At 61.3% G+C, this 25,765-nt stretch overlaps 1 protein-coding gene across 4 annotated transcripts in view; it reads left to right on the forward strand.

The window, feature by feature from the left end:
* The first annotated feature begins 12,898 nt into the window (after window positions 1–12,898).
* Window positions 12,899–25,765, forward strand: part of LZTS2 (leucine zipper tumor suppressor 2) — a 37,483-nt gene continuing 24,616 nt past the window's right edge. For 2 of the 4 annotated variants that reach the window (XM_045024116.1, XM_045024120.1), the window contains exon 1: window positions 14,146–15,134. The gene's annotated coding sequence lies outside the window, so the exon portion shown is untranslated. Of the gene's footprint in view, window positions 12,998–14,145; window positions 15,135–25,765 lie in introns of those variants that run through there. The other 2 variants (XM_045024118.1, XM_045024114.1) reach the window with 2 other exon arrangements.

The raw sequence follows: 25,765 nt of genomic DNA on the forward strand, positions 1-25,765 counted from the left end.
GGCGGGGGGAGCTTGCCCTTGTCCTCTCCCAACTGCAGTGCGGCCCCAGGGTGCTTCCCCCACATCTCTTCCCGCTCTCGGTGAGTAACAGCCCCCTGCCCTCCCACAGCCCCGACCCCAGGGCACATAGCACTGAGCAAAGGAGAGCAGCGCGGCCCTGCAGCACCTCCCCCAGCTGTGGCATCACGGGCAACAGAGTGATGGGCACCGTGCCGCCATCCCTGAGACCAATGTCTCCCAGAGAGCGCCAGGCAGATCGCGCACACGTGTGTATTTGTGTGTGTGGGGGTGGCAGAGGCTGGCACAGAGATGCACCCAGCACCACACAGACTCTCTCCCCCCGTAACGCTGCCCGGGGCCGTGCAGAGAGGTTCTCTCTGGCTCCTGCGCTCCCCTCAGCTGGGTTTTAGGCCTATCAGACAGGCTGGAGCCGGCCGGCGCTCTAATCCAGCTTTAATCATTTCCAGCAGGAGATTGCACTGAACCCGGCTCGGCCCTCCGAAGCGAGCCCCTGCCTGCACCACATGGTGCCCCAGCCGGCAGGACGGAGCGGCGTGGGTCAGGGACCGCCTGGCGCTGGGGGGCCACGGATGCTGCTTGGATTCAGGAGCTGCCGGCCCCCGAACCTGCCCCTTCCCCAGCTCATCCCGCCCGTCTGGGCCCTTCTCAAGCAGGTCAGTTACTTCGGGTGCCCCCTTTATTCCACTTGCCCCTGCCCCTAAATCCAGCCGCACCCGCTCCGAGGACCCTCTGCGCAGTTTGGGGTCCAGCTCCTGCCCCCCACACTGAACTTTAGTGACCCCCAGGGCCTGCCCCACCTCACCCTACTGCCATAGACTCGGGGGTGGGGGGCAAGGGGTCCCTCTTGCTGGAGCCGGTGATTTCAGGTCGTGCATCCCTGTCTCCCTCTGGCCACCCCTGCTCAGGCTGGCACGAGGCCTGCGTGAGCTGCCAGGGCAGGTTTCTTCCTGCTGCTGGAGATGGTGCCCAGATGCCATGGTGATGGGCAGCTGCATAAAACCCTAAGCCAGACAGGCCTGGCTGTGGTCTGATCCAGCAGCCTGGAATTCCCTGTAGTGGATGTGACAGTCCATTCAGCTCCATCCCGAACTCCCCCCTGAGAAACACCCCCCCACACACATCCCCCGCCAGTTCTCTCTTGCAAGATGCTTCTGACAGGAAGTCCCGGTGCAGCCATTCCCCGCCCAGCTCCGTGTTCCTGTCCTCGGACCCTGGCCGGAGCAGCGAGTGCACCCCAAGTTTCATAGGGGCACAGACCGAGATGCTGCTCCCTGGGGATTTCATTTCTCTCCCCGAGGGGCAGACAGGTGCCGTCACGCGCGTGCTGACCCGAGCCGGTTCCCCAGCCGCCTGGCCTGGCCTCCGTGGAGGGCTGGAAATGGCGGGGGAGCTGTTTTTGCTAAGGGCTCGTTTCAGGGCTGAGCAGCCCAAGGCACCAGGTCTGTAGCAGGAGTCGGGCACCACCAGCGCTCAGGGATGGTCAGGGCCTGGTGCCCACTCCCTGCTGGTTTGGTGCGTGGTGCCCGGGCATTCTGGGCCCGTTGCCTGTGGCGTCAGGGCTGTGATCCCGCAGGGCAGCAGGCTGAGGGCCTGGCGAAAGGCTGGATGGGGGGCCAGACTACTGGGTGTCTGTCTCCCCCGGCCCCACCTTCGAGCGCTGGCCGTAGCTGTCTGCGATGACCGCGGTGTCACAATTCGGGGTACGACGCCGTCACCCCCGGGGCGGGCTCTGAAGTGAGGCTCGTGGGCGTGTGACGTGCTGGATTCGAACTGCGGAGCCAGGCGGTTCCTGGGGGCTCCCATCTCTGCGTGTGCCCCCAAAACAGCAGCCAGGCAGAAGAGACGGCGGTGGATGGGGATGAGGAAAAACCTGCCCCAGTCAATGCCCCTCCCCTTAGTGAAGTGGGGTCTGTGTCCATTCCAATTCCTGCGTCCAGGCCCCTTGGCTGCAGGGGTTACCAGCTGTCCCGGGGATCAGACTCCAGTGCTTTGGGGGTTGGAGGGGTTGAAGAGAACCCAGGAGTCCTGGCTCGCTGCCCCATGCTTCCACCCATTGGGTCGCACTCCCTCCTCCAGCTGAGCAACTGCCTCCTCCAGGTGTCCTGCTGTCGGGCTCCTGCTTCCACCACCGGATCCCTGGTGAGCAGCCTGGTGCGTCTGCCAGGTATGTCTCGGTGCCAGCCGGAGCCCCCCCTGAGTGCACAGCACCGGAACGCCTGAGCCCTACGGCCCTCAGCCTCGCCCTGTTCCCACAGCCTGGCCCCCCTCGTCTGACCGCCTGGTGTGTCCGACTGGGCGTCTGCTGGTTTGCGGGTCAGCGCCCTCCCCTGCCAGCCTGCAACTGCCCGAACGAGGGCCCGGCAGCAAAGGCCCGTGAGCCTAGAGTGATGGGCACAGAGCGGGAGCTTCCGGGCTGGATCCCGCCCTCCCTGGGGTGCTGGGGGATGCTTCCCCCGTTGCACAGGCACGGAGCAAACTGCAGGGCTTTGCCTGCAACTCCCCAGCCGAGGGGCTGTTTGGCCCTGGGGGCGATTCGAGCTCTTCTCGCCTGTAGTGCTCCACACGCTGTATGAAGGAGGTCAGGCTCATTAGCCCACATCCAGATGGGGAAACTGAGGCACGGAGCCTTGCCCTGGGTCACCCTGCTGCAGAGCCAGGCAGGCCCCAGCCAGTGCTTTGCAGTCACGCCGTGAGGCACAGGGCGGCTCCTGGCCCTTGGAGGCTGTGACCTGGGGAGCCCTTTATCCCCAGGCGTGGGGCAAGGGGGAGGTTTGGCCTTGGGGCCTGTGACACCAAAGTGACCCGTTAGATTCAGCGAAACCCTCAGACCCGTTCGCTCCTGGCACTGGGGGTCTGTGGCATCGTCTGCCAGTGCCGGGCGCCCGGTTACGTGGGGCGCTGAAAACGGGCCTGGCGCCCGGGGCTGGCCACGGCTCTGTGGGAGAGGCCTGCTCAGGCCCCTGCGGACGGGCTGGCTGGTCTAACAGGCCGGAGCCAGCCCCACTGGGCTGAGTCACTCAGGATCGTGTGATCAAATGTGAACCCCAGTGGCCTGGTCACATTCCAAGTGGCTACAACCTGAATAGGCCTCCTGACTCAACAGGATGCATTACTCATCTCAGCCGTGGGATGAGCTCTTAGGGGGTGTTGCCAGGCAGCTGATGTGTCACACCCCAGAGGAAGTTGCATTTCATTGATGGATCAAGAGATTCCTTTGTATAGGAAGTTCATAAAGACACTTGGATTCTTTCAGAATGAAAGTAGCTATGTATCCATCCCCCATAAACTGCCCACCCACCAACCAATCATCTATCTATCCATCCCCATCCCCACCCAGCATCTATCTATCCATCCCCATCCTCCCATCCTCACCCACCCAGCATCTATCTATCCATCCCCCATACCCACCCACCCACCAATCATCTGTCTATCCATCCCCACCCAGCATCTATCTATCCATCCCCCATACCCACCCACCCACCAATCATCTGTCTATCCATCCCCACCCAGCATCTATCTATCCATCCCCCATACCCACCCACCCACCAATCATCTGTCTATCCATCCCCACCCAGCATCTATCTATCCATCCCCATGTCCACCCACCCATCATCTATCTATCTCCACCTACCCACCATCTATCTATCCATCCCCATCCTCCCATCCCCCCCAAAACTATCTATCCATCCCATCCCCACCCACCCACCCTCTATCTGTCCATCTCCATCCCCACCCACCCAGCATCTATCTATCCATCCCCATCCATCCACCCACCCACCATCTATCTATCCATCCCCATCCTCATCCCCATCCCCACCCACCCTCTATCTATCCATCCCCATACTCCCATCCCCACCCATCCACCCTCTATCTATCCAGCCCCAGGTCCATCCAACCATCATCTATCTATCCCCATCCCCCCCCCATCTAGCTATCTACCCACCCCACTCTCAGGTTTCCCTGAGATGCCTGTCACTGCTATGTCACACATGACCGTTGTTCAGATTCTCGGCTGTGCCACATCACCTAGGCCCTGGCTTTTCCCAGAGATGTCCGGGTGGTGGACCGGGCACTGCCCCCATGATTCCCAGCCAATGGGAGTGGCAGAGCCGGCGCTCGGGGCAGGAGCAGTGTGGGGAGCCTCCTGGCTGCCCCTACACATAGGAGCTGGAGAGGGGACATGCCGCTGCTTCCGGGAGCCGCAGGGAGCCTGCCTTAGCCACGCTGCGCCGCCGACCGGACCTTTAACGGCCCAGTCAGTGGTGCTGACCGGAGCCGCCAGGGTCCATTTCGACTGGCCGTTCCCGTGGAAAACCAGACACTTGGCCACCCTAGGCACACGGCCGGCGTGGTCAGGCCTGGAGGTGTCAGACGAGTGTGTTGCTCCGTCCGTCCCTGGGCTCTCTCAGCTCAAGCGGTTGCGGGGGGGAGTGGTGCTTAGACTGCGCTGGGCGCACAGGATTGGGTGGGGGAGCAGCTGCCTCCCCGTGGGGTCTCCTCTCCTGCCTCCTGTGCCCCATGCCCAGGGTGGGAGCTGTGCTGAGCGGGCCCCTGGGGGAGCAGGCCGGGCTGAGCCTGGAGCTGGGTGCCAGGCCGAGCAGACCCCACTGGGTTCCTTGTGTCTCTCCCCTGGGCTGGCTGGAGCCCTGAGGCCTCAGTGAGGGACGAGCAGCCCCAGCAGAGCAGTGGGCCCTGGTTCCCTATGCGGGCATTGCCCCAGGCACCCTGCGGTGGCGTGTCGGGTGGGTCATCCTCAAGCCCTTGTGTGTGACGCCAGCCGAGATCTCGTCCCTCGAGGAGCCCTCAGGCACTCGCCAACCCTCCTGCCCCCAGGAATCGCCCCCCGGTGCCCAGCATGGACACCCGCGTCTTCTCACCACCCAGCGGGTCAGCAGCCCGCCCGACACCCCTCACGGAGCCTGCCTCCCAAAACAGCTGCAGTGTCACCAGCTGGACTTCCTCTGGCTGGGGCCCGGCTGTCTGAGCTCTGCCTCCCCCTGGTCCTGCTGCCCGGAGTCCAGGATCACCCACGTCGGTGGCGTCTCCTGCCCAGAGCAGCTGGGCGCCGGCGGAGTGCCAGGGCTCACAGAGCGAGGAGGAGTGGAGCACTCTGTTCACCCACCCCCGCCGGGCAGGGAAAAGTTGGCGCTCTCTGGGGAAAGAGACACAGCCCCAGCGTGGCCTTGGGGGATTGCACCCCGCTCCCAGGGCTGGCACGAGGCCGAGGCACCAGCTGCGACTCCCTGACCCTGAGCTGCCCAGCCCTGGCAGAAAGGAGCAGCTCTGATTTACACCAGTGGCAGACAGGGTATAGCGGAGCTCTGCCCCTCTCCTGCCCTCTCTGGATGCGAAGGGTAGATGGCAGGTGCAGGAGGTGCCAGCTTCCCAGTGGTGGGGAGTTCCCCTGCCCCCCGAGAGGGAGTTTTCCACTGGCCATCTCCAGCTGCTTGAATGCCACTCTGTGCTGCGGGACTTGGCTGCCTGGATATTTGGGTTCGTTATTTTTGCCGAGCCCCGATGAGCCCCGTGGCTGGCGTGGTGGGCAGGGCTAATCAATGAGCAGACTGAAGGCGAAGCGAGGAAGGCTGGCCTTGAGGACAAGGCACTGAGCTGGGACCCAGGAGATCTGCCTCCAGTTCCTGCCTCTGACACAGATACTCTGTGTGATCTTGGGCAAGTCATTTAAGCTCAGTGCCTCAGTTTCCCCATCTGTAATTTGGGGATAACAAGCTGAACTGTCTGCTTAAACTACCAGCCCAGCAGGGACTGTGCCTTGCTCTGCCTGTCCAGCCCCTAGCGCGATGGAGCCCGGCTGTAATACAAACGTTAAGTAACACTCCGAGGGTGCGGTAGAAGCAGGAAACTGTAGTTTCTCCCAAAGATTTAAAGCTACACAAACCTGTTGCTGCCCCGGGTCTGGAGCCCGTGGTGTCTTTCTAACCGCCCTGGAGGGCTGGGCATCTCCTTAATAACAGCCCTGTGCTGGGAGCGGCTGTGGCTTCACCCCGGCACGTGGGGTTCCTATTAACCTCTGGCTGCTTCATAGTTTGAGGGTGAGCCCTAATGAGGGAGCCGGGCCAATAACAGGGTGAACAGAGCTAATTGCTGCTTCCCGGGTGCATTCGGTGCTGGCGCCGCACAGCCGAGGGGAGCAGAGCGTAGCGCCGGCCTGGCCTTGCCCTGAGAAGTCCTCAGATAAGGCAGAGGAGGACGACAGAGACTGTGGCTGAGGCGCTCTAGGGAGGGAGAGGAAGAGGAACGGGGGGCCCTGCCGGATCAGCAGCGGAGCCTGGGGAAATAAAGGTATTTGCCATCGGCTGATGGACGGTGTGCTGGGGAGAGGGCAGGGGATGGGATGCTCCCAGCCTGCAGGCAGCCGGATTGGGGCCTGAGCTCTGCTTTCTGGGTTACTTGGCTGCCTCCTGGGCTGGGAGCACTGGGGTGAATCCGTGGCTCTGGGGAACACGGCCCCCCCCGTGGCTTGTCACGGCTGGACATTTCCACTGTCATTCTCCTACCTCCAGCCACTTGCAGGACCAGAGGTACCTTCATGGGTGGGAGGCAGGGCTTAAGCTGTGCCAGGTCAGAGCCCCGGCACCTCCGGGCCTGGCGGTTCATGGCCCCAGCACCTCCGGGCCTGGCGATTCAGAGCCCCAGCACCTCCGGGCCTGGCGGTTCAGAGCCCCGGCGCCTCCGGCCCTGGCGGTTCAGAGCCCCGGCGCCTCCGGGCCTGGCGGTTCAGAGCCCCGGCGCCTCTGGCCCTGGTGGTTCAGAGCCCCGGCACCTCCGGGCCTGGTGGTTCAGAGCCCCGGCACCTCCGGGCCTGGCAGTTCACAGCTCCGGCGCCTCTGGCCCTGGCGGTTCAGAGCCCCGGCGCCTCTGGCCCTGGCGGTTCAGAGCCCCGGCACCTCTGGGCTTCCTGCGTCAGATATGAATGTAAAGAAAATTGCTTGAGCCCCGGCACGTCTTTCATTGCAAATTAAGCCCTGGCAGGAGGGGGTGTCCTTGACAAGACCTCATTTGAGAGCTGGTTTTACTGATCCGCTCCTGGGCTGGGGGGTGGCTAGTTGCTGTGAGGGTCCAGGGGCTGCGGCTTGGGGAATCACAAAGCACAATCGCACTTTGCTGCGTCGCTGTCTCGCTTGTGTTCCTTCCAGAAGCACCCAGGCAGGCAGGGGTGAACTCCTGACTGAGACTCGCCCCCGGGCACAGAGAGCAGGGTGAGGGCGGGGGCTGGCAGGGTGCCAGGCCTCGCTGTTTGGATTGTTGTTATTTACTGGGTGTGTTGTGGTTGGTGCCCTCGTCCCGGGCCAGGACCCCGCTGTGCAAGGTGCTGTACAAACGTGGCGCAAAGAGACAGTCCCTGCCCCTGAGCTGCCCCAAGCCCCAGGCTCCTCCAGCTTTAGCTCTTGCTAGCTGGCTCGTTATGTGAAACGACTGCGCAGCCTCTGGCTTCCAACAGCCAATCGCGGATGTGTGCACTGGGTGATTGTCATCTCAGTCACATGGTGTGATTTCTTCTGCCTGATTGGGTGATTCATGGGGGAATTTCAAGATGGCAGTGGGCAAGGGGCTGAGACTCGGGAGATCGGATTCAATGCCTGGCTCTGCTGCAGACACCTTGGGTGACCAACTTCAACTGTCTGTGCCTCAGTTTCCCCATCTATAAAGTGGGGGCAATGATCCCTCCCAGCCTTCCAGGGATGTTGTGAGGGGAAGCCATGGACTCCCCAGACTCGACAGCAATGGAGGCCATGTAAGGACCCAGACAGACAGACGTTCTTGCTTCTCCAGTGGTACCCAGGGCTCTCCAAACACCCCAAAGACTGAAGGGCTCTTGTGGCTTTGTTGTTTCCTGTTGCTGACCCAGCTGATCCACCATTGGTGCCCGCAGTGGGATTCAACATGGCGCCTGAGACCCTCCTGATTGAAGCAGCAGCAATTTATGTGGCAACAGCAACCCCCCCTGCAGCAGTTTACACTACAGCAGCAGGGGGCGTTCATTCTCTCTGTTTCATGTACCACGGGCCGCTAATCACAGAGATCTGCTGCAGCTGGCATGCTAGCCATGTGCACACAGACTGACTGCCTGGTCCCGCCTCCAAATGCCTCCCTCCTGCAACCCACGCTTCTCCCTCCGAGTTCCAGGCAGGTTTCTCCACTGCCAGGCCAGGGTCTGTCAGGAAAGCAAGGACCGTGGGGCTGCCCAACTCTAGAAGCCGGAGCAATGGGCCCCACTCAGGCCCTTTGTTTGCCTTGGGCGGGGGGAGCTGGTAGTGCCAGGGGATGCCATTAGATATTAGTGAAAGAAAGTGGTTAGCCTTGCCCACCCAGTGCCCCAAGGCCACCCCTATTGTGGGACAGATTGGCACAACTAGGGGGTAATGAGTTACTTGCCGCGCCCAGGTGGGCATCCCCGAAGGAACGCCAAACCACCAAGGAACTTATGTCTTAAGCGCGACTTGTTTCCTTCAGCACGCTGGAGGTTAACTTAACTCCTTCCTTGGGCCCCTGAGGTGGGAACAGAGAAACAGCCCCAGTTACCTGGGCATATGGAGGGGGAAGGTCTGTGGAGTGGCATCGCCTGGCATTTTCCAGGGCTGGGCTAGAACCCAGGCTGAGTTTTCCGGTTGGTTTGCTCTTTAATGGATGCGTTGCAGCCGGGGCCTGCAAAGCCGGGTTTCTCCCACTGCTGTCGCTTAAACCGCTCCAGGAATAAAACCTCGCAGGGGAAACTCGCTGACTAACGGGTGGGTTCTTGGCTGCTGAGCCAGCTCCAAACACCTTCCGCTCCCCGCAGGGTTCCAAACTCCCCCCCCCCTCTTATTTTTACCCACCCGTTATTTACATTCTCCTGTCTCTCCTTTCCAGCCTGTTATATCCTTGGGGGGGAGCCGGTTTAGGAAGAAATCAGTTGAGGCCAGAGAGCTGACAGCTAACAAAACCACCATTTTATTTACAGAGAGAGAGAGCTCACTCAGCCGGCTGAAGCTGGCTGAGCTAACCCATAATAATCTAACTCAGTTGCCATAGCAACAAAAACCATGACAACCAAATACACAACACAGCCCCTACCCACAGATCAGCTGGGAGGCTCTTGCTGTTAGTCCCACAGCTCAACTTTCCCAGGGTGGGGCCTGCTTCCAGGGGGAGCTATGGATCTGCCTCCTGGGGGCGCTCCCCCAAATCCTGGCTCTGATGGCCCTGCATTGGCTGCAGCGGCTACCTTGTTCTTGGGATAGTTCTACCTATGATTGTCTGTGTTCTTTAGCAGCTGCACATAGTGTCTGGATATGAAGGTGATGGAGGCTTTTAAAACGACTTTCAATAAACCCTGAATCTGTATTTGTTTCTTTCTAAGTAGCTGAACCCCTGCTAGTGTCTTCATTCTTGGCTGGTGCGAAGCCAGCGCTGCGGATTTATACCAGCTGAGGATCTGGCCCTCTAATTAATTCAGACTTGAGAGTGTGCGGCTAATTTGAAGCAAATCATTTGTTCAATTAATTTCACCTTTGGTTCCCCTATTAGTGGACTGTGTGTGAAGAGACTGTGAAATTCGTTAATTTATTTATTGTTCAAAATTATTCAAATGTCTCCGGCCGATAATTTTGGCAGACTGGTCCCAAATTGCCAATTGCAGAGGTTTGTTAATTGCATCGTGTGAGTTAATTACGAGATAACAAATCGCAGCGTTTTACGCTCTTTCTGCCTGGAGCTCAAAGTACCGGATAGAAAAGGGTAGATCCCATTACCCCCATTTCACAGATGGAGGAAACTGAGACACAAAGAGGCAAAAGGATTTGCTGAAGGCCAGGCTTTGAGTCAACAGCAGAGTCCTGTTTGTGTTGGCTTGTGTAATCCGCCACCCCCATGTGAAATGCAGATTGCAAATATGACAACTGCACATACCATTTGACATTCCCATTGGGCGGACTGGGTGATGCGCAGCGCTAATCTCTGAGACAAACAATCCCGTGTGGTTTAGGTAACTCACCACAGCAGCCGGCATGTCCAATTACAGCCTTGATTGTAATATTCACAAATTTGTATTTCACGCTGCGTCGGTTAGTTACATAAGGCCTCCCGCCAGCGAATGCAAACAAGGACACGTGATTTGTGAAACCCAGTGGGAATGTGACAACTGAATGTCGACTTGGAAATTCACCTTCTGAGAATAGTCAAGATTAAAAATGGCTCAGTGGAAGCAGAGCTCAAGTGTTCGCTCTTTCCAGGGAGTGAACGCAGCAGCATCGCACAGACGATTGAAACAAGATTCACTTCTGAACTCAAATGGATATTTGAGGAGTCGAAAATGGTCACTGGTTATAGGGCTGTGCACAGCATGGCTACTGGTAGGTAACAGACATCCAAAAAAGCAGCTCTCTACCACTCCAGATAGTGGAGGCTCTCCATTCGCTGTGTGCAGTGTAGGGCTTGTGCCACCCAGGTGAGCAGTTCTGATTCTGTCCCGCAGAGGGCAGTAGGACTAATACATGCAGGTCAGTCCGTATCTATTTCACAGGTGTGGGGTGTGGATTGGAGTTTTCCTCTGGTGTTGGCAAAGTGTGGAATAAATTCTGAATATTATTAGTGTTCAAGGTTCAGACCATCACATGCAATGCTAGACTGGGACAGGGGCTTCTTTGCTGCCCAGAGACACGATCTCTGCCCCAAAGCACTCACAGCTCATTACATTCATGTCACCAGTGAGCAGTGGTGCAAGCAGATTTGAATTCTTACTGGTACGCATAGGTGACTTATGGGAGGGACACAAGGGGGCGCACCAGCTAAAGGGGGGGCACATGGCCTCCCCGCATGACCCCCCCCCATGGGACTCCTCCCTGCCCGGGGCCCCCACGCTCTCCCCGTCCCTTCCCCATCCCATGCTACTGGGCGGGAGGGGGAGGCTCTGTTCTCCCGCTGCACCGGATACCGATTTCTGAACCACAGGGCTCTCCCGGGAACCGCAGAGGTGAAAGGAGCAGAACACGGGGCCGCCGGCCCTGTCCTGCGGCGGAGCTGTACAGACCCCAGACAGGAGACGCAGCCGCGTGGAAGGGCTGGCAGCGGGGCTGGGGGTGGTACAAGTGCATCGGAGGAGCTGCCGGCGGCCCCACGTTCTGCTCCTTTCGCCTCTGTGGTTCCTGGGAGAGCCCTGTGGTTCTGAAAATGTGGCTCTCTGGTACAGCGTACCGGCAATAAATATCCTAATGGCAGGCACGGCGTACCTGGCCACACCGGCTTCCTTGGCCCACAGCCCGCGAGAGTCACAGCCAGCAGGGGCTTCCTATCCCATCTCCTTCAGCAGCAGCCACGCGTCTCGCTGGGCCCAGCAATCGGTTCCGATAGCTTGTAAGCTCGTACTGTTCTTGCCCTGCTTCCCAGAGGCCGCCCTCAGAATCTGGGCCCAATTGTGCTGAACTCTGCACATGCAAAGACCTGGGGCCTGAGTCAGCAGCGTTACGAGGCGGCAAAACTTCTGTAGCACCCGCCCTCCCTGCCCCAGAGCCATACGCAATCTTGCAACGTGCAATGGAGAAGAAATCAGCAGCGTTAGCTGCAACGTTCGGAAGCGCCCAATGCCAATTCCATTGGAAACCCAGTTAATTAATGACCCGCCCAGCCTCACGCTCCGGTTAACCTGGCCTGCTCCAGGAGCCGCAGTCAGGGAGGACACCGTGGTGCACCCCGCAGCCGGTCAAGTTAGCTTTGCTTCCTCACCCCCCGGAAATTGATGTGGCTCTGGCCTTGGGCTGATTGGCAGCAGTCACTGACAAGCCATTGTTTTTCTACTGGGAACCATGCTGCTATAGCGTGCCCTGGTGCTCCCTTGTGCTGGGAGGCTGTCAGCACTCATAAGCTAAGCAGGGTCAGACTGGGTTACTCTTAGATGGGAGATAGGTCAGGCCTTGATGATAATTTGAGAGTGGGTGCTGACCTAGGGTATTTGGGGGGTGGGTGACTCAGTAGAGGGCCCTGTTCCAGTGGGGTGCTTTGCCCTCCTAGTAACACACCCCATGCCTAGGGGGAGCTGTGCTGCAGGGGTGAGTCAGTAGGGGGCACTCTGCCCTCTAGTGAGTACTGACCCCTGATGTATAGGGGGCTGCTGCCTTTTGAACAAGGCAAAGATCCAGTGGCATTTTGCCTGAGACCCACATGCTGACCCTGCTCCTAAATGCTCCCTGCCCGGGGCAGCTTCCACTGGGTCTGGGACTCCGCTTCCCTTCTTCTGCCCCCTGGTTTGCTCCCGAGGGGTGCAGCTCAGCCCCACCCGATGGGGTTTCCAGGCCAGGCCCTGGTCCCTATGTGGCAAAGCAGGGCCGCCCAGATGCCGTGGGGCTGTGACACCCGCCTTGGTGGGGAAAGGCCACTGGGGCAGCAGGGCAGCTTTGTACAGCACCTGGCACAATGGGTTCAGCCTGGTACATGACCGGGGGGGGGGGGCGGGGGCTAAATGCTACCATAATATATACAATAAAGGGTACTGACAAAATCCTGCCCCCCACCATCCTATGGTCTCCTGCCCGTAAGGGCCCCCAGGGGAGGGCTGATCTGGGGGGTTGGGGTCCCCATCCCCATAGCAGGATCCTAGGGTCTCCTGCCCGTAAGGGCCCCCAGGGGAGGGCTGATCTGGGGGGTCCAGGGTCCCCATCTCCATAGCAGGATCCTAGGGTCTCCTGCCCCTAAAGGGCCCCCAGGGGAGGGCTAGTCTGGGGGTGGGGCGGGGCTGTCGCTGGGGCCGGGCTCCGTCTGTAGGGACCCCCCCGAGTCGGGCCCCTCCCCAGCTGCGGCTCCTTGTCGGTGCCCTCCCCGCTGGGGGGGCTCTAGGGGGGTGGAGGCGGCCGGGCGGAGCCAGGCGCTGGGGGCTCCGGCGGGGGTAGGAGCCGCCGTGCGGGGGAGCGCGGGGCGGGCGATGGGAGCGAGCGGAGCCGCCCTGGCCCGGGACGGGAGCGGAGCGCGGAGCCGCGGGGCGCCGGTGAGTGGCCGGGAGGGTCCCGGGGGCAGCGGGAGGAGTTTGGGGGAGTTGGGGGGCAGCGGGGGGAGGAGTTTGGAGGGAGTTGTGGAGGGGATGCGGGGGGAAGTGGCGGGGAGGAGTTTGGGGGATGCTGGGGAGTATGTTGGGGGTGGGGAAAGGACTTTGGGGGAGTTGTGGGGAGATGTTGGGGGCGGTGGGGCGAGGAGTTTGGGGGGATGAGGGGAGTTGTGGAGAGTTGTTGGGGGATGGCCGGACGAAGGACTTTGGGGGAGTTGTGGGGGGAGCAGTTTTGGGGGGATGCAGGGGGCGGCGGGGGGAGGACTTTGGGGGAGATGTGGGGGAGGAGTTTGGGGGATGCTGGGGGTGGGGGAAGGACTTTGGGGGAGTTGTGGGGAGATGTTGGGGTGGTGGGGAAGGACTTTGGGGGAGATGTGGGGGGAGGAGTTTGGGGGATGCAGGGGGCGGCGGGGGGAGGAGTTTGGGGAATGTTGGGGGAGTATGTTGGGGGTGGGGGAAGGACTTTGGAGGAGTTGTGGGGAGATGGGGTGGTGTGAGGAGGAGTTTGGGGGGAATTGTGGGGGGATGTTGGGGCAGCGGGGTGATGAGTTTGGGGGGGTTGTGGCTGTAGGAGGCTGGGGCATGTTGGGGTGGTGGGGTTGGGGGGCTGGTGGAGTGAATGGGGGATATAGAGGTCCAGTGTGTCAGGGGTGAATGGGGCAGGTTGTTGGGGGCAATGGGGTGAGGGGTTGGGGGATGCATTGTGGGGGATGGGGAGTGGTGGGGTTTGGGGCCATGGAAGGGTGGGGTGAGGAGGTGGGAGGTGAGTTGTGGGAGGCTGGGGCATGTTGGGGGGCAGTGGGGTTGGAGGCTGGGATGTTGGGGTGAGGGCTGGGGACTGCGGTGAGTGGGGTGTTTATGGGGTTACTGGGCAGTGTGGGGACACTTGAGAGAAGTGGAGGGTTGTTGGGTGTTTGGGGGAGGCGGCAGTGGGGGGCAGTGGGGTTGGAGGCTGGGATGTTGGGATGAGGGCTGGGGACTGCGGTGAGTGGGGTGTTTATGGGGTTACTGGGCAGTGGGGGGACACTTGGGAGAAGTGGAGGGTTGTTGGGTGTTTGGGGGAGGCGGCAGTGGGGGGCAGTGGGGACGGTTCACACCAGGCCCGGCAGGCCACAGCTGGGACACTGCCCTGCTGCCCTGATTGCGCCGTGTCCCCGATCCCCAGTGGGGAGGCCCCGTCCCCAGGGTGCTGGGAAAGTGTCTCGCTCCCTCTGGCCCCTCGCTCGGCCGGGCTCAGGAGGGTGATTTACAGCGGAAGCAGCCCCTGCCTGCTCTCCCTTTGGGTTAGAAGCCGCAAGGGACCGACCCCTTCTGTGTGACCCGGGCCAGCCAGGCCTCTCTTCGCCCAGCCCCGGCCTGCCCTTCTAGCCTGGCCAGGGGCTGGCCAGGCTGGCGGCTGCTGTGGCATATGGATCTCCGTCCTGTTTGGCAAAGCGCAGGTGTGCGGGTTAGGGGAGATGTCCTCTGTCTCTGCCCCCTTCCCATAGGGCTGCCTCTCCTGTCACCTTTGCTGCCCTATGCAAACTCCTGCGGTGTAGCGTGACAGGCGGTTCTGTGGTTAAGACCCTGGATTTGGACTGCGGAGAATCTGGCCTCAGCTCCTGGTTCTCGGGCGAGTTGTTTAAGGCCGGACTGGAGTCCTTCCATTTGCTCGGGTAGGGGTTGGATCCTCCCCTTAGCCTCTCGCTCCTCGTACCTCGGTGGAATGTAACGGCCGGGATGGAAAGTGAGTCCTCTAGAGCAGAGAGTCTCATTCCAGGGAGCATCGTCCGGAAGCTTCGTCTGAGGAGTCACGATGGGAGAACGCCAGGAGGGGGGCTGGCAGGGTGCCCGGAGAAGGCTGGGAAAAGCGAGTGTAGGGGGATGCGTCAAATACACCCTGATCTGGTTTTGGAGGACCTGGCTTTCACCTCTGCTGGATGGGAGGGCGAGCACTCCCCTCTCCTCTCCGGCTAGCTTTGGCTGCCGCGAGAACGCGTGGTTATTGCAGCCAGCCCCGGATTTCAAGCCGACGCCAGCTGCGCCATGAGCTGTTCCTTGAGCCCAGCATAATATGCCTGTTTGCGGCCGGAGCTGGAAGGTCTGAAGGGAGCTGTAATGTGATTCTTGGATTGGGAAGGCTGGCGGGGGAGGGGGGGGAGCTGTGACCTGCTCCTGATGATGCCAGCTGGAAGGAGGGAAATCTCACAGTCCTTCCTCTGGCTTCATGCTTTGCTGCCCAGCAAGGAAACAAGCACCCTCTTCCCCACCCAGTTGCTGCCTTAGGGCCTGATCCAGAGCCCGCTGAGGCCACCGGAATGGTGGCCATGAAGTTCGGTGCGGCCCGTGGGGCGGGCAGTGTGGGAGGGGGTAAACGTGACCGGAAGGTGCACATGGGATCCAAGTCAGGAGCACGAGAGAGACATGCAGCGAGAGGCAGCCCCCCGCCCCCCTCCCCGGTGCGTTCTGATTAGCTGGGGAGGATGTTTTGGTGTGACGTTGGAGCCATCTGCGTCGACTTGAAATGGCAAATGGTTTGTTATTGCAGGGCCTGTGAGCTGATCTCATCTGACTTTCTCCTGTGCAGACAAGCTTCTCCAGCGGGGTGTCATTCCTTTCTGAAGGCTGGCTGCTTTCCCCTTTTAATTTCTCCTGTGTGTGTCTTTCTTTCCCCCACCACCTCCCTTCCCTCCAGCGGGGTCACGTCGCTGAGGCATGCACAGCAGCACCCCGGGCTGGATGTGGGCATGCAGCTCGGCCAGCTTTCGGCTTTGTTGGCAGGAGCGTGTGACGATGCCTAGAGGAAACCTCGGCCCTGCCCTGCTCCCAGCAGCATAAATTTCACTAGGGAAAACGACACCCACTGTTTGGCGGCTGTTACATTAATTGCTTGTGTTGTACTTTGGACTCCAAGTCTGACAGCTCGGGTGGGGAATTCAAACTCGGAACAGCGGGAGGTGTAGTGAGGATCAGTGCTGTGTGGGAGAACTGGCATCTCATCAGCTGTGTGGAAAACCTGAAGGTAGAAAATAGTGTGTGTGTGTGGGGGGGAGCGTATGTACACGTGTGTGTGTGCATTGCTCCTATGCTTGGGTTGTCAATTCTAGTATCAGCAGGGTTATGAACATTGACCAGGCACCTCTGAGCCTGAGGAATAAACCTAGTAGCCCTGGGCAGAGAAGAAAAACCAGCAGGAAAAAGCTTTCCCAAGCAGTTTCAGAGTGAAATTGACATGATTCTTGTCAGTTTCCCTTCTGCCCTGGCCTTCTGAATAGCTGTTGTGATACTGACCAGAGTCTTGTGAGTTTCATACTGTTGCTGCTTCAGAAACTTCTGAGCAGCTGCAGAGGAGAGCTGTCTGTCTGCAGACTCAGGGTTCACTGGGATGCTTGGAAGGCTTCCTTTGCAGCCAAAAGGGTTAGAAACACATGTTCCAAATTAATTCACACAGCACACATTAAAAACTGACTAACTGATAGGTCTCAAAATGCAACAGGGAATTGTCATTGACTGGGTCCGTTTCCACTGGGGTCCTGCAGGGGTCAGTTCTTGGTCCTATGCTATTTAACATCTTTATCAATGAGTTGAGAGAGAACTTACAATCATCACTGATAAAGTTTGCAGATGACACAAAACTTGGGAGAGTGGTAAATAATGAAGTGGACAGGTCACTGATTCAGAGCGTGTGATCTGGATCACTTGGGAAACTGGGCGCAAGGAAACAGTATGCATTTTAATGCAGCTAAATGTAAATGTAGCCATCTGGGGACAAAGAATGCTGACCATACTTATGGGGTGGGAGATTCTATCTTGGGAAGCAGTGACTCTGAAAAAGATTTTGGGCTGTGGTGAATAATCAGCGGAATGAACGCGATCCTGGGATGCACAAACAGGTAGGGCGACCAGATGTCCTGATTTTATAGGGACAGTCCCAATATTTGGGGCTTTTTCTTATATAGGCTCCTATAACCCCCCACCCCCTGTCCCGATTTTTCACACTTGCTGTCTGGTCACCCTACAAACAGGAGTAGCTCAAGAAAGAGCAGAGAGGTTATTTTACCTCCGTACTTGCCACGGGTGCGACCGCTGCTGGGATCCTGTGGCCAGTTCTGGTGCCCGCAGTTCAAGAAGGATGTTGATCAGTTGGAGAGGGGTCAGAGCAGAGTCATGGGAAGGGTTAGAAACCCTGCCTGGTAATGACAGACTCAAGGAGCTCAGTCTATGTCATTTAACAAAGAGGAGGCGAAGGGGTGGTTTGATTACAGTCTATAAAGTACCAAACGGGGAAGAAATCTCGAATATGGCTGTGCAATCCAGCAGAGAAAGGTATAAAACCATCCAGCGGCTGAGCGTTGCAGCTAGACAAATTCCAACTGGAAATAAGATGGACGTTTTGAATGGTGAGCGTGAGTAACCATTGGAGCAATTTCCCAAGGGTAGACGTGGGTTCTCTCTCACTACCCGGTTTTAAACCAAGAGTGGATGTTTTCCAAAAAGCTCTGCTGTAGGAGTTCACTGGGGGCAGATCTCTGGCCTCTGCTACACAGAGGCTCAGACTAGTTGCTTCTGGCCTTGGAATCTATACGATTCTACCGAGATTGATGGTTTCTTTGCTCCCGCCCAACCGCTCCCCACCCCATTCTAACTCTCAAGATGTCCCGTGACACTGATGTACTTGTGTACACTGAGGAAAGATGGAAACTATAATCACCCTTCACCATCTCACGGCCCCATTAGGCGGGCGCTTAGGAGGGAGGACATCTGTTGTGATTCCCCGAGGGGGAATGACTGTGGAGCAAGTTACAAAACAGCATTTCTGCGGAGGCCAAGGAAGCGCTGGGACAGAGGCTCCAGTGAAACTAGATGACCTTCTAATCCATTTACCCACATGCTGGCAGTTCCCGCTTCCAGGCAGAGGAAGTAAGGATGAATGCAGAGCAATGAAAGTTAATCTGCGTGCAGCGGGGAAGGAAGATCCGGACGGCCACGGGTCTGGCATCTTCTCCTGGGTGTCTGGCAGTGTCTGCAGATTGCTGCTCTCCTGAGCATCGCCGTGGTATAACTGCATGCTGGCAGGTGCCGGGCATCTCAGGCTAAGCAGGGTGGGTCTGCTCAGTACCTGGATGGCAAATCACCAAACAAAACCCAAGTTCAGTAGGAAGTGAAGTTGCTTATTTCCTGGGAGGCACCCTCCCCTCTCTCTCTCCATCCCCCACAACCGTGCTGTGCTGCTGGAGAGACCATCTTTCAAAAGAAATGTAATTCCAAGGACCCAGTCAATAAAGATCTCCTGTCCCTTTCCCCAAGAGCAATTACAGGCTTCTAACCTAAAATTCCCCATGGAATTTCAACTGGACCAGGGGGTCCCTTTTCACTTCCTCATCTAAACAGTCCCCTCGCGTTGCTGTGTGACATTACACAACCCAGAGGTGGCTGCATTTTGGTGGCGGGCGCAATAATTCCTGCCTACATTGTTCCTGTCTAGCGAGCTGTGAAGCTTTGGGATGCTCTGGTTTTGGTTAAAGATGAGGCCAGAGAGGCGTACTTGGGAAGGGCTTTGCTGGTCGGGTTCCCCCATGTGCCCATTTCAGGCAGTGGCCCAGCTCAGTGGCCCTAACCACCTGCTGGCCCCATTGGCAACTTCTCAGGAGCCAGAGGGCGACTCCAGAGTACTGCCCCAGTCATAGCCCCCCTCTGCATGAATGCAGCTATTGTTATGTGTCTGGTGGCGGTGCCGGGAGCAGGACCCTTCTGCGCTAGATGCTGCACAAAGAGCACAAAAGACAATCCCTGCCCCCCAAAAGCTCAGCTCGGACGTCCCGCCTCCGGACCCCGGGGGAGACTGGTCACATCGCGATGGAGAAGCGCTCGGGGTTTTACAGCCGGGGGTGAGCCCGTAACAAAGAGGAGGGCAGCTCCGGGCCGCGGGCCGGCAGAACTCCCGTAGGCTGTCCCCGGCAGCGCGAAGCAAACCTTGACTCGGGCACGTTGGTTTCTAACTGACCCGTGCCCGAGCGGTGCCCGTGCCTAGGACGGTGGCAAATGAAGCGATCGCTTTCCCCTGGCAGCGGAGGGCTTCCTGCGGGCCTCTCGCAGAGGCTGGGGGGTGGATTGGGGAGGACACACGGGGCAGGAATTGGAAGTGGTTTCCAGGGGAACTAGCTTGAAATAGTTACGCTTTCTGGTGGGAAACCCAGCTCTCCCCTGCTTTGCTAGAGTCCTGCGTCCCCCCAAGGCCAGCAGGGAGTAGCCTGGTTCCGCTGTCCAGCCCTCCCGGCCTCGGTGAGCACAGTCGTGCTTGTGATTTATTCACAATAGGATGAAACTGTCCCTTCTGCCCAGGCCTGTATGTCCCCCACCCTCCATGCGATGGGGCTCGTTAACCTGGCCCAGGGGGTGTCTCTCCGAGGTGGTGGAGTGGAGCAGCCGTTCCCCGGAGCTTTCGTTCCCCTCGGCGGTTAGTCATTTAGCGGCTCCATGAATCCTCCCATTGCAGCGGTTCAGCTTGGGGGGGCCCCACTGTGGCTTGGGGGGGGGCTGTGGGCGGAGCCTCTCTGCAGAAGGGGGTGTGGCTTTTCAGAGGGCGGAGCCTGGCTGCTGAAAGTGCCGCTCAGCCAAGCGGGTGATGGATCAGCTCAGCTGCTTTTCTTTTGGGGTTTTCTCCTGAATGTAAATAGCTGCTCGGCAGACGTGCCCAGAGCTCCTGCGGGGGGAGAGGCGCCGTGGGGCTGAGCTCACCGCCACCAGGGCTTGGTTGTGGGTCTGAGCAAGGGGAACAGGCGCCAAGAGACTTGAATGAGCTACTGGCCCCTCCACATTTGCCTTCTCCTGCTGATGTCTCTGGACGCTGTTTGATCCCCTGGCTCATGGAGCAGCATTTAGCACCAGGTGCTTGGCACGCCGGGCAGTGCCAGCGCCGCTCAGCGGGTGCCCAGGTGGCCGGCGGGTGGGCCAGAGATAGGGTAGATTGAGGCATAACCTTGTGAAATGGATTGGGGCTGATTGGGTCCTGCTGGTTTGAATGAGTTTCCCGGCGGTAACGTGCTGGATAGTTAGTGTCCGGCTCCCGTGTCGTAGGCTGGCTGGGCTGTTCTGTGCAGGGCCCGGGGGAAGGACTGAAAACACGTCTGGGGGGAAGGGGCGTGAGGCCCAGCGGGGCTGGTGCAGCAGTGGCCCCCCTGGAGCCGTGGGTGCCAGTCACACAGGAAATGAGTTTGCTGGCTCTCAGCAGCGGTGCAGCCCCCTGCCATGCGCCCTGCGCTGGGAGCCTGGGCGGACGAGGGGCCGTGCTCCAGAGGCGCAGCCGGGGCCATCGAGCTCTCTGTCCTGTGTGGGGAGGAGCGGGAAGAGCGGAGGGGGGTTTGCAGCACACCCCGTCCCCTCAGGCCTGGAGCTCGGGGCTGTTCGAGGGAGGAGGAACGGGGCGGCTGGTGGCTTCGCGCTCTGAACAGGAGGCAGCATCGCTGGCGGTGGGAACTCTTTGGGCCTTCAGGGAAGGGGCAGGACGGTGTTAATGAGCCTCTCCTAGGCTGCCCCAGGGGCTGTGCGAGCCAGGCCATGTGGCCAGGTTGGAGGGGACTCAGAGGGGGGGCAGCTGGACACGGCCTGGGGAGCCGTGGGGCCGGAGCAGCTGGAGGCGGGTAGCCTGCCAGGCCCAGGGGTCGTCCTTCACCTGGAAGGAGCTGGGGGCTGGGGGGGGGCTGGGGGGTTTTCTGCTGGCGTTGGGTGACTTGGTGGGACCCTGGGGTGACTGGCGGCTTGTCTCATTTCTGGGTGTGTTTCTGGCCCGCCGGGTGCTGGGCCTGGGGCCTGGCGTGTGCCCAGCCAGTGACTGAGGTGCTGGAGGGGAACCCCAGGGGCCCGTGAGACGGGGTTTGAAATCAATCCTGCCTCACGGGGGGGAGGGGCAGGACCAGTCCCCGAGGGGCTGCACTCAGGGCTCCCTGGCTCCGCAGGGGGCTGGGACTGGGTGCCGAGGCTGGGTCCCCCCCTGGCTGTGGCAAGGGCAGAGCCGCAGCGTCCCAGCCCTGAACGGGGACGGTCCCCGTGCGCAACCCGCTGCGTGTGGAGAACCCCGGGGGGGCCCTTCCCTCCAGCCCCACCCCGGGGCCCTGCTGCCAGGGAGGGAGATCCGCCACCTGGGGAGCTGCTGGGAGACGGGCGCAGGGGACCCACCGGCTCCTGGCACCCGAGGCCCTTCCCTGCGGGTCCCTGTGCGCAGGCTGCGCAGCGAGGCCATTCTGTCCCTTGGTCCGTCCGAGAGCCGGGCCTGGGAGCCGAGAGGGGGAGCAGCCCCCCAGCAGGCCGGCGGCAGAGCTGGGTGAAGAGCCCCCGAGCTGCACCCTGGTCTCCGAGGCCACGGTGCCCGGCACCCTTCTGTCGGGGCCCCCACGCTGAGGGGGCCCCGGCCGGGCCAACCGGAGCCGCGCTCACATTCTGGGCTGTTGATTGCACAGGGCCAGGCCAGGCCCCCAGCCAGCCTGGGCCGTTCCCTGATGCCAGACCAACCCGGAGGCCGCTCATGTCCCTGGCCGGTCCGGGCCATGCCCTGCTGCCAGACCAACCCAGAGGCTGCCTGCGTCCCCGGCTGGCCTGGGCAATGCCCTGCTGCCACACCAACCCAGAGGCTGCCCGTGTCCCCGGCCAGCCTGGGCAATGCCCTGCTGCCACACCAACCCAGAGGCTGCCCGTGTCCCCGGCCAGCCTGGGCCGTTCCCTGCTGCCAGACCAACCCAGAGGCTGCCCGTGTCCCCGGCTGGCCTGGGCAATGCCCTGCTGCCAGACCAACCCAGAGGCCGCCTGCATCCCCGGCCGGCCTGGGCAATGCCCTGATGCCTGCCCAACCCAGAGGCTGCCCGTGTCCCCGGCTGGCCTGGGCCATGCCCTGCTGCCAGCCCAACCCGGAGGCTGCCCGTGTCCCCGGCCAGCCTGGGCCGTGCCCTGCTGCCAGACCAACCCAGAGGCCGCTCATGTCCCTGGCCGGTCCGGGCCATGCCCTGCTGCCAGACCAACCCAGAGGCCGCTCATGTCCCTGGCCGGTCCGGGCCATGCCCTGCTGCCAGACCAACCCAGAGGCTGCCCGTGTCCCCGGCCGGCCTGGGCAGTGCCCTGCTGCCAGACCAACCCGGAGGCCGCTCATGTCCCTGGCCGGTCCGGGCAATGCCCTGCTGCCTGCCCAACCCGGAGGCTGCCCGTGTCCCCGGCTGGCCTGGGCAGTGCCCTGCTGCCAGACCAACCCAGAGGCTGCCCGTGTCCCCGGCAGTTCCCTGCTGCCTGCCCCTTTAAGGAAAGTTTGTTTTTCTCCACGCCCGGCAGCTATTTTAGTGCCAGACCAGCTGAGCAAGCGTGCGGGCTCCGGGGCTCCACCCGCGGCAGGAACTGGATGGGCGGCTTGCCCAGCCTTGGCTACCAGGTACCGGAGCGCCGGCAAAGCACCTTTCTCTGCCTCAGGCCTGCCTCTGCCGTCCTCGCTCTGGCAGGGCCTGGGCGCCTTCGGCCGAGGGCAGAGCAGCACCCGCGGGCACGGGGCGTCCGGCGGAGAAGCCAGCCACACGCCAGCTGAGCGACTTGGAAGGCTGATTGTGGGGGGCCGGGCACAGCCCTGTGCCCACTCCCTGGGCACGGGAATGGCGGGACGCTACCTTCCCCCGCGGGGAGCGGCCTGCGGCATCTGTGCCAGGTGGCTCCTGCTTTTGCCGCCTGTGCTGCCCCCTCTGCTGGTGCCCCTCTGAAATGCCACGAGTGGCCGCCCCGCAGCCGCGGGGTCCCTGTGCCACCCGGCAGCCTCCGGTCCTCACCTGCAGGCCGGGATGTGGAGGAATTGCATCCGGTCCCGAGGTGCCAGCTCTCTGCTGAGTCCTCCCAACCCACTGCAGGCCTGGCCGCTGGGGTGGGGGGGATGTTTGGGGGGCAGAAGGGTCCCGTGGGTCGGGACACTGGCTCAGGACTCGGGAAACTGGGTTCTGTTCCTGGCCCTGCTGCGTGACCTTGGGCAAGTCGCGGCACTGCTCCGTGCCTCGGTTTCCCCAGCTGTAAAATGCAGATCACCCTCCCGACCTCATCTGGAAACTGCTCTGAGCTTGGCTGATCAGGGGCCGTTCGGCGAGGATGTAGGGTTATGAGACCTCGTCTCTGCCCTGCAGGGTCTGGGCTCGTGACCCCTTTGCAGCCCTCTGTCAATGCGGATCGCCATTACCCCTCTCTGGGGGGGATTAGCCTGCGCCCCAATTTACAGATGGGGAAACCGAGGCTCAGAGCAGGGTCCCAGCATGTTGAGGTCATGCTGCCCTTCACTGCAGCTCTGCCATGTCAGCCCTGCCTGGTGCCCGGCCCGGAGGGGAAGCTGGCACTCACCCTGCCTCTTGTGCCAGGCAGCATTTCCCTGGGGCGTGGTGCCACCGTGCCCTGGGCAACCCATGAGGTATTCGCCCGATGCCACCCGGGTGGGGAGAGCACCGCCAGCCGAACAGCTGGGGCCTGGGTCCCCCCTCCACGCGCTGCCCACGCCCTGCCCTGCTTGGCGGTCGCGGCCTGCGTGGGTGGGGGCTGCTGGCACTTGCAGCCCCTCCCCCAGCCTGGGGCCTTGGTTGCTGAAGGTTTTGCTTGAGGAGCTCCTGGGTGGGGTGGAAAATGGGGGTGGGCGGGGACAGAACGAGCAGCCCTTTGTCCCAGGGCTTCCTCCCCCGGCGCCTGGCCTCGGCGGCCATTCAACCCACGTAATCCTCCTCGGGAAACAAACGCGCGCGCTGGGCCCGGCTGCCCGGCCGGGGTGGCGGAGGGAGCGGGCGTCTCTCCTGGGCAGGGGCCCTGCACCCGCGGGTCACAGCGACCGGCTGAACTGGGGGAGCAACGGTCTCCTCGGGCCCGATCCCCTGCCCCACGTGGGCTCCTGGTGCCGGCACTGGGCAGGCCTGGGGCTCGGCGCGTGGCAGGTGGGGAGACGGGGACCCCGTTCTAATGAGTGCGGCTGGCGACTGACCGGGCACAGCTGGGCTGGGGCTCCTGTGAGATGTTCTACATCTTCCTCCTCCTTCCTTCCTCCTCCTCCTCACCCGCCTGCCACCAGGGCTCGCCCCACGGCTAATCCCCAGCTGCCAGTGAGAGGAACGTGCTTCCCACGGGTACCCCAGACTCCTGGCCTGCCCCAAGCCCCCTGCCCCCTAGACGGGCCCTCCAGCGGGCGCTGCTCCAAATGGCTCCGTCAGCTGGTGCCCAGGTGCCCGGCTGGGTGGGCATGGGGCGCGGTGGCTGGGTGGGGCCAGCCTGAGGTGGTTTCCTTGGCACGGCACAGCTGGGAGCACTGGCCGGCAGGACATTCAGTGACCCCCTTGCGGCTGGCTGGGGACACTCTGGGGTTGTTGTCTCAAGCTGGGGATCGGGGTGGAAAGGCACAACAGGGGGAACCCCTGCCCCAGAGCTGTCTGGGGGCCCTCAGGATTCCAATCCGGCTCTGCCATTGCCTCCCTCTGGGGCACCGCCCAGCTCTGTGCCTCAGTTTCCCCATCTGTAGCCTGGAGGGGGTTGGGAGGATGGGGAGGTTAGTGCTTGTGTGGCGATGGGGCTGCTGAGCCCTGTGTGCATGGAGCAAGGGGAGATGCCGAACCGTCCCAGAAATGGGCTGGAAATGCGGGCGCTCAGTGCCGGGTGCCCTGTGAGTGTGATTCAGCAGGGGGTGCTCTTCCCTCCAAGGGTGTGAGCCTGGGTGGCCCTGTTCCCACGGCAGCTCTGAGCTCCCCCCATCCAGTACCGAATGCCTGGGGCAGGGACTTTGCGTCCTCTCCCGCTCTGTTAAGCAACATTGCGGTGGGCTGTTAAACAGCTGCCGTGCTCCGCTCCAGAGGTGGCTGCATTCCAGTGGTGGGTGCCGTAGTCACTTGCAAAGGGGTCTCTGGGGCGGAAGGAGGCCAGGGAAACGCCAGGCCAGTCGGGGTTTGATGAGGTGTGTCGGGAGGTTTGCTCGGGCCGGAACGGCGCAGGGCCTGTAGGACGCAGCGCGGGTTTGTCAGCCGGCGCCAGCGAGGTGCCGCCCCGGGCTCGGGGCTGCCGGGTAAAGAAGCAAAGAGCAAATGAAGGCTCGAGCGGCGCTCCCTGGGCACGTGATGGGGGGGCGGGGGCTTGGCACAGTGGATAGATCCCCCCCTCCCGGAGCCAGAGTGTGGCCAGGAGCCCCCGTCGCTCCCACGGGGGTCGGGAGCCAATGTCAGGGCCAGTGAACTGGTGAAATAGGGTAGGGTGGTGGGGGCTGGGCACCTCCCCACACAGCTCTGCTGGGGCCCCTCACTCCTGACCCGCAGCCCCCTGCTAGCCCAGCCCTGGGCTGCCCTCCCCACGACAGCTCTGCCGGTGCCCCTCACTCCCGACCCGCAGCCCCTGCTAGCCCAGCCCTGGGCTCCCCCCTCAGCTCTGCCGGTGCCCCTCACTCCTGACCTGCAGCCCCCTGCTAGCCCAGCCCTGGGCTCTGACACCTCACTCCCCCCAATGCAGCTCCTTGTCCCTTGTGATCCTACCCAGGATTTGCACCAGGTCTGTGCTGGGTAGAACAAGGTTCTGGGCTGGATGGGCGAGTGGTCACCTCCAGGGCCAGTCTCCCCCCATCCTCATGGCCCTTCCTGTCCCCCCCATTGTAGTGTGGTGGGGCTTCTGGGGGTGTGTGTGCCCAGGGCAGGGGCGAGCGTTTGGCTGGAGGAGAGGAACCCTCCAGCTCTGCATTGGGCCGACTGACGGAGTGCCGAG

Source organism: Mauremys mutica, chromosome 7 (assembly GCF_020497125.1).
Source record: "Mauremys mutica isolate MM-2020 ecotype Southern chromosome 7, ASM2049712v1, whole genome shotgun sequence".
NCBI classification, from domain to species: domain Eukaryota; kingdom Metazoa; phylum Chordata; order Testudines; family Geoemydidae; genus Mauremys; species Mauremys mutica.